Genomic DNA, 14,343 nt, shown 5'->3' with positions numbered 1-14,343 from the left:
ACACTATTTTATACCACCTTTGATTTCCTATAAAGATGTGATCAGTACCAACCATGCATATAAATCTATGCAGAAAAACTTTCTTAATGGAATTAATTATAAGGTATTTGAGACAGTCTGAATGTGCAACAACAGGGAATGTGCCCTGATTCACACCCGCTCAGAAGAGCAAATAAAACAAACCATGTTTCCGTCTCCTGCACACTCACACAAACATAGATAAATACTTATCAGAAATAAATTGCTGGCAACTTTTTAAATGTGCTTCATAAATGCACTCACCAAAGTAAAGGAGAGTAAACATAAGATGCTAACTCATCCAAGGGAAACAACAATATAATAATGCACCATTAGAATAAAATAATGGTATATTTTAACATTATCTTAGCCATAAGGACTAAGAAGGCAGTTGAGCAAAGATAAAACTGGTGAGATAACTTGTAAATATGATTTGCTGCTTTACAGGATTGTATGCGTATGTGTATGTACACATAAAAGAATGCTGAATGACTGCCTATCTAACAGGTATAAAAATGAATGTTTTTAAGGTGAAAAATAAAATGTTAGGCAAAGAAGATGCCCACCAAAAGAGAAAACGGAATGTGATTGTCTTCTATGTTAGGATTGCTTCCAGTGCCTTCCTGGACAGCACACTAGGAGGGAACTAGAATATGAATATCATTGTCTATCTTCTTACCTTTATTTTTTTCACCTTGCAGTCAGGAAAATTATCCTTTAGTAACTCTGGATATGGGAAAGATCAGGCTGCATAATTCATTCTCCCATCATTCTCAAGAGTACTTTCTGCTGATCTGGGTCACTTTGTTCTCTTCTTTCTCTCCTCCTCAGCATCCATCTATCTTAAAGCTGTGTGCACCACCACAGAAAGAAATCTTTTCAGAGAAATGTATGTTTAAGCTAAGGTTAAGGAGGAAATTTTGTTTTATTTCCTTCTTACAAAATATAAAGAATTGATAATTAGACTAAGCACCAATATCTATATAGGTACCTACCTATATAGACCAAATGCAGTAAGAGACAATGATTTCTCTTAGACAAACAATGTAAATAATGCTGGCTGAAAATATTGAACACATCCGCCTTAGGTACAGGAGCAAAAAATGGTGTCCTTAGTACCTATCATGATATATATGATACATGAAAATGCAGTTATAAAAATCAGACATAAATTATTTCTTTACATACCAAAAAAATAAATACTTGAAAAAAGCACAGGTTATATAATAGAGAAAAATTTTATTAGGTAAACTAAAAATAAATAGATTCCACAAAATAAAAAAAGATGACATTCTATGAAATAATTACCATCCAAAAAATATGATGGGAAATGACATCTCACAAGAACACAATTTTACAATAATAATTAAGAAAACAGGCATCAAATGAAAGAGGTTAAATGCTTAGTATCAGCACATGTAAGCTAATAGAGCCAATTACATAAGTGTTCAATGCTGACATATACATCTAAAAGTTTAAGTAGAAGAATATGTTTTTCCACAGAAATAGATGCTCAGTATGCACTGTACATTTTAAAGGCCAAAGATCTCAAGATAATATCTGTATTAAGGATATTTCAATTATATAACAGCCACCGATATAATTGACATACAAACCCTGCCCTACCCGGTTTCTGAATAAACCTGAAATAATGTTGGCAGTGGTAGAAATGAAAAACTATTACTTTAATAAAGCTTCTGTCCCCTAGGTCCGAGCTGACTCCAGATATACTAGAACAGGCCCTCAAGGGCAATGCAGGATGAGCTAATGAGTGGGAAGGCAGCTATCACAACACCAGAAATGACAGGTGTAATGAACATGGACAATCTTTTTGTCCAGGTTCCATGGGAGAAGAGGATCAAGCAGGATTTCCACTGCACGTGGTTTGTTCAGGGAGTGCTATCAGGATAAAGGGAATGAGGGAAGCAAAACAGAGCAGAGAATGCTGCTAAGCAAGGATGTGGTCTCAGGTGGAAGATGGCATGAGCCTGATCCCATAAGAAGCTGGACGCCACTCTTCCATACAATATCCATCTGTGCTGGTGGAAATACTCTGTCCTCGCTGTCTAATGCAATAGGTGCTATCCACATGAGCATTTAAAATGTCCTAGCTGAGAAACAGAATTTTGTATTTATTTTAATTAATTAATTAATTTTTCAACAACAAAAATTCTTGTTTATTAACAACAATAAAAAATCAATGTTGGTTAACAAATATCTCTTCAAATTAAAAAAAAGGAATATATCAAATACATTATAGTCCATTTTTTTCCTAGTCTCTCTTTCTTCTTCCTTCCTTCTTTCTTTCTTTCTTTTTTTTTTTTAAGATTTTATTTATTTATTTGACAGGGAGAGAGATCACAAGTAGGCAGAGAGGCAGGCAGACAGAGAAGGGGAAACAGGCTTCCCACCAAGCAGAAAGCCTGATGCAGGGTTCAATCCCAGGACCCTGAGATCATGATCTGAGCCAGAGGCAGAGGCTTTAACCCACTGAGCCACCCAGGTGCCCTCTTTCTTTCTTTCTTTCTTTCCTTCTTTCATGTTCAGTTAGCCAACATATAATACATCATTAGTTTTTTTTCTTTTATTTTTTCAGTGTTCCAAGATTCATTTTTTATGCACCACACACAATGATCCATGCAATACAAGCCCTCCTTAACACCTGCCACCAGGCTCACCTATCCCCCCACCTCCTCTCTTCCAAACCCCTCAGTTTGTTTCTCAGAGTCCACAGTCTTTCATGCTTTGTCTCCTCCTCCAATTTACCCCTATTCATTTCTCCTTTCCTTCTCCTAATGTCCTCCATGTTATTCCTTATGCTCCACAAGTAAGTGAAACCATATGATAATTGACTCTCTCTGCTTGACTTATTTCACTCAGCATAATCTCCTGCAGTACCGTCCATATTGATACAAAAGTTGGGTATTCATCCTTTCTGATGGAGGCATAATACTCCATAGTGTATATGGACCACATCTTCCTTATCCATTTGTGCATTGAAGGGCATCTTGGTTCTTTCCACAGTTTGGCAACTGTGGCCATTGCTGCTATGAACATTATGGTACAGATAGCCCTTTTTTTCAGTGCATCTGTATCTTTTGGGTAAATACCTGGTAGCGCCATTGCAGGGTCATAAGGTAGCCCTATTTTTAATTTTTTTAAGGAATCTCCACACTGTTTTCCAAAGTGGCTGCACTAGTGTAAGAGGGTTCCCCTTTCTCCACATCCTCTCCAGCTCTTGTTGTTTCCTGTCCTGATAACTTTGGCCATTCTAACTGGTGTAAGGTGGCATCTCAATGAGGTTTTGATTTGAATTTCCTCAATGGCTAATGATGATGAACATTTTTTTCCATGTGTCTGTTAGCCACTTGCATGTCTTCATTGGAGAAGTGTCTGTTCATGTCTTCTGCCCATTTTTGGGCATGATTATCTGTTTTGTGTGTGTTGAGTTTGAGTTCTTTATAGATCTTGGATATCAACCCTTTGTCTATAGTGTCAATTGTGAATATCTTCTCCCATTCCGTGGGTTGCCTCTTTGTTTTGTTGACTGTTTCCTTTGCTGTGCAGAAGATTTTGATCTTGATGAAGTCCCAAAAGTTCATTTTCACTTTGTTTCCTTTGCCTTTGGAGACATGTCTTAAAAGAAGCTGCTGTGGCCGATATTGAAGAGGTTACTGCCTGTGTTCTCCTCTAGGATTTTGATAGATTCCTGCCTCATGTTGAGGTCTTTCATCCATTTCGAGTTTATCTTTGTGAATGGTTTAAGAGAATGGTCGAGTTTCATTCTTCTATACATAGCTGTCCAATTTTCCCAGCACCATTTATTGAAGAGACAGACTGTCTTTTTTTCCCACTGGGTATTTTTTCCTGCTTTGTCAAAGATTATTTGACCATAGAGTTGAGGGTCCATATCTGGACTGTCTACTCTGTTCCATTGATCTATGTGTCTGTTTTTGTGCCAGTACCATGCTGTCTTGGTGATCACAGCTTTAGAGTAAAGTTTGAAATCAGGCAACATGATGCCCCAGCTTTGATTTTCTTTTTCAACATTTCCTTAGCGATTTGGGGTCTTTTCTGGTTCCATGCAAATTTTAGGATTGTTTGTTCTAGCACATTTAAAAATGCTGGTGGAATTTTGATCAGGATGGCATTGAAAGTATAGATTGCTCTGGGCAGTATAAACATTTTTACAATGTTTTTCTTCCAATCCATGAGAATGGAATGTTTTTCCATCTCTTTGTGTCTTCCTCAATTTATTTCATAAGTGTTCTATAGATTCTAGTGTGTAGATCCTTTACCTCTTTGGTTAAGTTTATTCCTAGCTATCTTGTGGTTTTTGGTGCTATTGTAAATGGAATGGATTCCTTAATTTCTCTTTCTTTAGTCTTCTGTCTGTCCAGGACCTGCAGGCATTGGCATAACCTGTTGTCAGGGGTTGTGAACTCAGAGTCCTGCCCCTGGATCCCTACTTGCACCTCATACCCTAGGATAAGCCCATTATTTATAACAGCAAATGGCCCAATAGCTATTGGAGAGAGTTCAACTTTTTAATCCTTTCTTTTCCTCTGGGACAGCTGACCTTGGCCCTTCTCATTATAATTCCCATGTTTCACTTAAGAGAATGGTATGAGTTTTGGCGCTTGAAAAGATACATGACTTAGAGAGGTGTCTGGCTGGTTCAGTTGGTAGATCATCTAACTCTTAATCCAGGGTGGTGAGTTTGAGGCCCATGAGAGGTGTGGAGACTACTTAAAAAAAAAAAAAAGAAAGAAAGACACCTGCTTTGTATCTCATCTAAATGAATGAATTAGGGAAAAATAAAAGCTGCTGTAGGAAAAAATAAAAAAAAGAAAGAAAAAAGAAATTTCCTTGAGAGATGTCAGCTGAAATTTTCCATGACAAATGCAGGACACAAATATATTAAAAACTCTGGCATTCAAAGTCTTCCATCAAAGGGTCTTCCCTGCCTAGTCATCTAGAGTCATGTGCTCTTGATAGCATCTTCTTCATTGCTCCCGTCATATCCTTGTTCCTCAGTGTGTATATGATGGGGTTGACCATGGGCGTGACGATAGTGTAGAACAGAGAAACAAACTTGCCCTGATCCTGGGAGTGGTTGTTGCTGGGCTGGAGGTAAGCATAGATGGCTGTGCCATAGAACAAGGAGACCACTGTGATGTGGGACCCACATGTCCCAAATGCTTTCCTCTGCCCTGAAGCTGACTTTATTCTTAAGACTGCCCTAACAATCCAACCATAGGAAAAGGTGATTAATGCCACAGGTATGATAAGAAAGATCATGCTGAAAAAGAAAATCTCAGACTCATATACAGTAGTATCAACACAGGCAAGCTTGAGCAGTGGGGGGACCTCACAGAAGAACTGGTCTATTTTATTTCTCCCACAAAGTGGTATGAGGAAGATAAGCACTGTTTCCAATGAGGAGTTGGCAAAACCAATGAACCATGAAGCAGAAGCCATGAGGGCACAGAGACGGGGGTGCATGATCACTGTGTACTGCAGGGACCTGCAGACTGCTGCATAGCGGTCCAAATGCCATGACCCCTAAGAGAATGCATTCCGTGCCTCCCAACCCTAGTGCGAGGAACAGCTGAGCCACACAGCCACAAACGAGATAGACTTGTCCTGCTGTCCTGAGATGAACCAGGAGCTGCGGGGACAGTGCTGGTCGTGTAACACAGGTCCAGAAAGCTTAGGTTGGAGAGGAAAAAGTACATGGGAGTCTGAAGATGTGGGTCGAGGTGGGCCAAGGCAATGATGGTGGCGTTTCCCAGCAGAGTGAACAGGTTAGAAGATCAGGAGGACCACAAAGAGGACTAGCTGCAGTTGAGGCCGGTCAGAGAACCCCAGCAGGATAAACCCCGTGAAAGAGCTGCCATTCTTCTGTTCCATCCTCTGTTAGTGCATGTTTCCTGTCAGGACCCAGCGTTTAGCAACTTTAAAAATAAATTTTCAAAAAAATAAATGGTTGGTGGGTCTATCATGTTATAAGACATGGCCCTCAGATTTTATCAGTAACTATTTGAATAAATAATGTACTCATTTATATTGACATAGCTCATACCAATTCAGTTCCACATTATCACAAAAGTATGTCATTTATACTTAGTATAAGAAAAGTGAAAAATGGACCTTGTGCTTGCATAAGTCAGAGGTAATAAAAGGCCTTTTGTTCTGAGCTTAAAAGGATGTATAGTACTTTAAGTATAAACATACATTTTAGAGAGAACAGGGATGAGGGAAAAAGAGGGAGAATCAGAAAGAAACAGAAGGAGATGTGGAGAGAAGGAAAGACATTATTGTAAATATGTATCTCATGATTCACCGCTGGATTTGCACACAGCTGGATTTGCACACACCTCACATGCAATAGATTATAGTAGAACATAATCTTGAAAATGCATTCAGATATAGGAATTTAAAACCTAGAATGTACTAATACGAAGAATTCAGTCACATCCAAAATATACTTAAGTGTTCTGAATATAAACATTGTGTCAGAGTTACTTCTGTAAGATATTTATGAAAGCTACATGTTTGAATTGTGTTTCCCTATAGTAGTAAAACAACCAAATACTCAAATCAGAGAGAAGTTGAAAACACCACCATTCTCTTACAGTCCTTAACTTGCCCTAAAGATGCTTAAAATCACCATACCAGTTTATCAGGAACCCTGAAAATTCCTTGACCCTGAATTGTCAGGTGGAATCAGAGCTCTAAAATCTGGTGGCCACACTTTTTTCTCCTTCTGAAGATTTCTGTTTCATACATTATCAACTAGAGTTCCTAAAATTTCTGAAAGAGATAGGATTATTTTCCTATCAACATTCTAATCAGAATAACAATTTAAAAGTCATCCAACTGTGTAATCTACAAAGTGTAATGTTTTACATCACTTTCTGTGATATATAATTACATAGATAAATACATAGAGATATAGGCAAGTACATTCTCAAGCAAAGGACTGGTCAAAGTGCTATAAAGGAAACCTTAACTAGTACAAAGAAAGGCATAAACAAAAGGATAGTTTGGGTTTTACAAAATCTCAGACATCTGTCAACATTAGGTTAATAATCGCCTTTCTGGAAGCTCCCTGAAAGGTTAGTGACACTGGACCCAACACATTGCCAGCTCTAAGGTGAGTCCAATGACTCCTACCTCTTTCAGCTGCTTAGTACTGAAGAAGCATGGTTCTATACCAACCAAAGAGGCATCAGAAAACGAGTATTTCCCCAACCTCCTCCAACCTCCCCCCCCCCCCCCCCTTCAAAACCCTCCGGTTGTTTTTCAGAGTCCAGAGCCAGGTGGTGGGCATTAGGGAGGGCACGTATTGCATGGAGCACTGGGTGTGGTGCAAAAACAACGAATATTGTTACGCTGAAAAGAAATTAAAAAAAAAAAAGAAAAGAAAACGAGTATTTCAGTTCTATCATATACAAATGGTTATAGATACAGTATATTTTTAGTTCTAAGACTTTTAAAATCTGAATCAGGTTTTGGGGTATACCCATTGATGTGTGAAAGAAATTGGTACAAAACTGGTATAAATAAATTTTCATAAAGTTGAACAGAAGATATAGTACCTTCACATTATTTTATACTTCATTTGATTTCATCTAAAGATGTATATAGTGGGGCGCCTGGGTGGCTCAGTGGTTTAAAGCCTCTGCCTTCATCTCAGGTCATGACCTCAGGGTCCTGGGATGGAGCCCTACATCAGGCTCTCTGCTTAGTAGGGAGCCTGCTTCCTCCTCTCTTTCTCTGCCTGCCTCTCTGCCTACTTGTGATCTCTGTCTGTCAAATAAATAAATAAATAATGTTTTAAAAAATAAAGAAGAAAGATGTATATAGTGGTATCCACACAAAAAATATGCAGAAAAAAATTTTCAATAAAATTCACGGTAAAGGTATTTGAGACAGTCTAAATGTGTACAACAGGGAATGTCCTCTAACTCATACCTGCTCAGAGGAGCAAATAAAAACAAACCATGGTTTAGTCTCCTGCACACATGCATATATACAGATTAATACTTACCTGAAATAAATTGCTGGCAATTTTGAATGTGCCTCATAAGGGACACACCAAGTAAATGAAGGTAAACATAAATGTTACTCATCCAAGGATAACACCAATGTAATAAAGCACCATTGGAATAAAATAACAATATATTCTAAATTCATCATGTCAATAATAACCAAGAAGGCAGTTTAGAAAGATATGACACTGCTGAGATGAACTTGTAAAATGATTTGCTGCTTTACAGGATCAGATTGTAAAGAATGCTGAATGCATCCATCATGATATGAAGGATATAGGAAAATTCATTATAAAAATCATACATAAATTATTATTTTGTGTATGAAAATAAATACTTGAAAGAAGCACAGGTTAGGTATATATAGAGAAAAATTTCATTAAGTAAAACAAAAATAATAGATTCTATAAAACAAAAAAGATGACATTCCATGTAATAATTACCATAAAAAAGAATATAATGGGAAATGACATCTCACAAAAACACAATTTTATGATAATAATTAAGAGAACAGTCATTAAATGAAAGAGGTTAAATACTTAGTATTGGCACAAGTAAGCTGATAGAGTCAATACTGTAAGTGTTCAATGCTGGCATAAAACAAAAGTTTAAGTGGAAGAATACATCTTTCCACAAAACCAGATGCTTAGTATGCCAACTACACATTGTAAAAACCAAAGTGTCTAGATAATGTCTACACATTTTAAAGACCAAAGATAACAAGAAAATGTCTATATTTAGGATATTCAAATACATAACATTCACAAATAAAACTGACATAGAAACTCTGCCCTACCCAGTTCCTAAATGAATCTTGAAATAGTGTTGGCAGTGGTAGGAATGAATCACTATTACTTGAATAAAGCTTCTGTCCTCTAGTCTGAGCTGACCCCCCCACACCGTGTACCAGAACAGGCCCCCAAGGGCAATGCAGGATGAGCTAGTGAGGGGGGAAGGCAGCTTTCACAACACTGGAAATGACAGGTCGCATGAACACGGACGGTGCTTTCCACCAGGTTCCATGGGAGAAGAGGATCAAGTAGGATTTCCACTGCACGTGGTTTGTTCAGGGAATGCTCTCAGGATAAAGGGGATGAGGGAAGCAAAACAGCAGAGAACATGGATAAGTAAAGACGTGGTCTCAGGTGGAAGATGGCATGAGCCTGATCCCATAAGAAGCTGGACACAAGTCTCCCATACGAGTATGCATCTGTGCTGGTGGAAATACTCAGCCTTCGCTGTCTAATGCAATAGCCACTATCCACATGTCACTACCCAAGCATTTAAAATAGCCTAGTTGAGAAACTGAATTTTGTATTTTATTTAATTTTTATTAATTTAAATTTAAATGACTTCCTGTGGCTCCGTACTCCAGTATTGGACAGCACAGCTCTGGAGCATGCATTGCATCAGACTTAGTCCTCCTGCCTTGACATTGGCAGCCTTTTGTCTCTCCCGTGAGTCTGTCCCTGGCTGTGAGCTGCCCCAAGTGTGTTCCCGAGACCCCCTGGCAAAGTGGCTCCCTCTCAGCTGAGGGCAAATCTCTGAAGAAGGGAATGGCTGTGCACCTGGCAGCCCATATTCCTAACACATAGGGTTAGGATCGGAGCAGCAGCCAGGTAAAGAGCGTCTGAGCAGGGCCCCAACAGCATTCACACAGAGTCCATTCACGATGCTGTGCAAGGATAGAAGGATGGAACCCAGTGTACCTGATACATCTCCTCAGTGCAATCACACACACACATACACATACACACACAACTTGTCATTTGCCTAATTTATTGATTAACTAAACATTCAGGATTCTTCCTACCTTTTCTTCTTCAGGTTGATATTTGTACTCACATGAAACATCATCAAATCTGATTAACACTGTCAAAGTAGAGATGCATTGACACAATATTTACAACATGGAACATCCCTCTTGTATTTTCAACATAGCATTTTAAAAACTCTACACATATTTCAGATATTTTGGTAACTCATAAGGGAGAAAATGACCATTTAGAAACTGTAAATACTGGCCATGAGTTTTACACATAGAGAACAAATATCTAATTTCACAGACAATAAGAACAAATGGGAAAACACGGACGTATATAGTCTAATACTTTTGTCCATATGCATAAAGGGTATATTTTATTATTTTAATTATTTATTTATATATATTTAATATATTATTATTTTAATTATGCATATTTAAATTATTTTCCACGTGTGCATATACAGATATAATGAATGTACTACAGTAGAAGGAAATGTCTGGGAACAATTTGGTGGAGCTTATAATGAACAATTGAGTTTTAGTTCTTATATTTGGTGACTTTCCACACAGTCTGTTTCTTTAGACAGTGGACCATATGTGCAAACCAGTGCAGCTTTTCTGTTTCAAGAATAATTGCAACTGAGAATAAACTAACTTGCCAATTCCTAAAGCAACGCAGATACCAAGTTCCATTTCACTCACCTTTGTTCACCTTCTCTATTTCCCTACCTCCTTTCCAAGTCACTGCCAAAGATGTACTGGGGATTGGCACTTGGACATTTAGAATGAGTTGTATGTAGTAAATGCAAAGGTTGACTATACCATCACTGGCTTACATCTAAACTTTTCCTAAGCAAAGGATGTTTTCTCATGATGACTTCCATGTCTTCATGTGGTACAGAGATCTGCACTTTGCCTCTAGGCGGTAGAAGACGAAGGCAATTGCAAACTCTCACTACGGTTTCCTGAAAGCAATGACCTGCCTGTATGACAGGGAGACCCTTATGCGCACAGGAGAGGGTGCTGTGACACTCAGCTGTGACTGGGCTGGCACTGAAAACCAAATGCATTTCCCTGGCTGACGTCTCTGGGGAGCAGATGCCCCACACTGTTAATGAGCTCTTGTCACTGAGCTGTCCAGAGATGGCCATCCTCAGGGAGAATGATGATCAAGGACAATGTCAGAGGAGACCTTGTCTGTCTCTCTTGTTATTTCATATATTTGACAGAAGACAAATAACTCCTGAGAACTCCCTGGCTACCTTAGTCTCATCTGTGAATCACCCAGATGTGTTACAAAACACCCAAGATTTTTACCTCACAACTGCCCAAATATTTACATATAAATAGATAAAGAGACCCTTCAGTTACTTAATTTTAAATGTAAATATGTGAATAAATTCTTAATTTAATTTCATTCATAACCAATGTAAATGGGATTGCAGGGCTAATATTTAGGCACATTCTAATATTTTTAAAATTTCAATTCAATCTAGACATGTAGTGTATTATTAGTTTCAGAGGTAGAATTCAATGATTCATCGGTTGCATGTAACACCAAGTGCTCATCACTTCAACGCCCATCACCCAATTACTCCATCCCCTCTGAGCAACCCAACAATTGCACTACCAAATATTTATCCAAACAATAGAAACATAAGTGATTCAAAGGGGCACATGCATGCCATTATTTATGGCAGCAATGTCCACAATAGCCAAACTATGGAAAGAGCCCAGATGTCCAGTTGCTGGGTCATAGGGTAGTTCTATTTTAATTTTTTGAGGAACTTCCATATTGTTTTCCAGACTGACTGCACCAGTTTGCATTCCCACCAACAGTGTAAGAGGGCTCCCCTTTCTCCACATCCTCTGAGGATAGTTTTAACCTCTTTTGAGAGTGAAGTTGTTTCCTTCTCTGTGTCCTTTTTTTTTTTTTTTTTAAGATTTATGTATCTATTTTAGAGGGGTGTGAGGGGGCAAAGGTTTCTTATAGATTTTGGATATTGACCCCTAATCAGGTAGAAGATGTGTAAGTATTTTTTCCCATTCTATAGATTGACTTTTCATTTTGTTGATTGCTTTTTTTTACTGTACAGAAGCCTTTTGTTCAATATAGTCCCACTTATTTTTTTTGCTTTTATTGCTAGTGCTTTTGGTGTCATATTTTGGCTCTGGATTGGAATTTGGATCACAATGAGTAGGCTGTGTTTGTAGATAAGATTATGCTAGAACACCATCATTTGGTAACTATGAAAGTGTCTAATGTCATGAATCTTTTCCTCTGTGTTATCTTCTAGGAGTTTTACAATTTCAGGTATTACGTTACATCTCAATCCATTTCAAAGTAATTTTTTTGAGCCATGTAATATAGAGTTCCAATTTCACTTCTCTGCATTTACTTTCCCAGTTTTCTTAGGATGATGTATTAAAGAGACTATATTTCCCCGTGAATATTCTCTACTTTGTCAAATATTTGTTTATCTGATGAATTATCGTACACTACATCTGAAACTAATGATATACTGTATGTTGGCTAGTTGAATTTAAATAAAAAATGTTAGGTGTATGTGGGTGGGTTTATGTCTGGGCTCTTAATTCACTTCCTTTGGTCTATGTGTCATTTTTTTTCAAAGAGTACTACCCTCTTTTCAAAGAGTACTTACTATCAAAGAGTACTAAACTAGAGGTTTGTAATATAGTTTGAATCAGGAAGTGGGATGCCTCCAGTTTTGTTCTTCTTTGTCAGGGTAGCTTTCATAATTGGTGACTTTTGTTGTTCCATACAGATTTTAGGTTTGCTTTATCTACATGAAAAATACCACTCAAATCTGATAGGGATTTCATTGAATCTCTAGATGGTTTTGAGTGGTGTGGACATTTTAGCAGAATTAATTCTTTCAGTTCATGAACACAGGATATCTTTTTTTTTTAAAGATTTATTTATTTATTTATTTGACAGAGAGAGATCACAAGTAGACGGAGAGGCAGGCAGAGAGAGAGAGAGAGGGAAGCAGGCTCCCTGCTGAGCAGAGAGCCCGATGCGGGACTCGATCCCAGTACCCCGAGATCATGACCTGAGCCGAAGGCAGCGGCTTAACCCACTGAGCCACCCTAGCGCCCTGAACACAGGATATCTTAATTCTTCTTCAATTTATTTCATCCAAATCTTGTAGTTTTAAGTGTACAGGTCATTTGCCTCCTTGGTTCAATTTATTCCTAAGTGTTTTATTGTTTATGATGCTATTGTGAATGGGATTTTAAGTCTTTTCACATATTTTTTCTTATTGTATAGAAAGGCAACTCTTTTCTTTATGTTGTGTTTCTGTTTTGCAACCTTATTAAAACTTTGTTGATGAGTTCTAATAATTTTCAATGGTGTCTAGGATCTTCTCTATATGATCATATATATTATTTCCAAGCAAACACAATTATACTTTTTTTTTTTTTTATGTTGGATGCTATTTAATTCTTTTCACCCTGATGGCTCAGGCTGGGATTTGCAGTTCTGTGTTCTGTAAGAGAAAGGAGTGTGGACATCCTTTTCTTGTTTCTGATCTTCAAGGAAAAGCTTCCAACATTTTGCCATTGAATGTTAACCCTGGGTTTGTCATATATGGCTTCTATTATATTGAGGTACATTCCTTCTTCATCTATTTTGTTGAGTATGTTTACCATGAGAAGATGTTTTATTTTGTTAATCGCCTTTCTGCATCTATTTAGATAACCATGTGATTTTTTTTTTTTATTTTATTGTTCCTGTATCCCTGCTATACATCTCTCTTGATCATGGTGTATGAACCTTTTCATGTGCTCTTCAATTTGGTTTGCTGATACTTGGTCAAGAAATTTCGCACCTATATTCATTAAAAATTTAGGTCTATAGATTTCACTCATTCTTTTTTTTTTCTTTGTAGTATTTATCTGTGTCAGGTGTCAGGATAATACCAATCTTATAAAATGAGTTTGAGAATGTCCTTATTTTTCATTTTTTTAAAGAGTTTGAGAAGAATTGGTACTAGTAAAGTGCATTTTCATTAACTAATATCATGGATATCAAAAACAGTTTACATTCTACTAGTTGAGTACACTGGAAAGAAGTCACATAGATCATTCGGAATATAAAGCCAGATCATGTGTGAAAAGCACACAAGTCTTGATGTATTTAGTATCATAGTATATGTTAATATCTTCTTGGCTTATTCTAAACATTTTTTAAAGTAAAAGGTTTGACACTGTACAGATCTGAAACATAAACTCAGATTGCACGCTTGTAAGACCTAGCACCTAGCGTTTGGTTTGAGCAGGAAGAGGAAGTAGTGAGATTCTTTTACTTTACTAGTGAAGGGGTGTTCAGTCAATCTGGAGGTCAAATTTCTCTTCTGTCTGGAGCTTCCTCTAAGGAAATACCAAACTCAATCACAGACACCAGTTTTGCAGGTAACACCACCACCCTCTTGGGTCTAAGGAATCAGGAGTAAAGGGAACAACCTCATCTCCTCTTAG

The 14,343-nt window shown here is 37.6% G+C and overlaps 1 pseudogene; it reads right to left on the bottom strand.

Annotated features, from left to right (window-relative positions):
• Window positions 1-4,989: 4,989 nt before the first annotated feature.
• On the bottom strand, window positions 4,990-5,931 carry LOC125102013 (putative olfactory receptor 2B8; annotated as a pseudogene).
• Window positions 5,932-14,343: the final 8,412 nt, after the last annotated feature.

This window comes from Lutra lutra, chromosome 6 (assembly GCF_902655055.1).
Source record: "Lutra lutra chromosome 6, mLutLut1.2, whole genome shotgun sequence".
Taxonomy (NCBI): Eukaryota; Metazoa; Chordata; class Mammalia; order Carnivora; family Mustelidae; genus Lutra; species Lutra lutra.
Note: the sequence above shows the minus strand (reverse complement) of the source record. Positions and strands in the feature narration are given on the sequence as shown.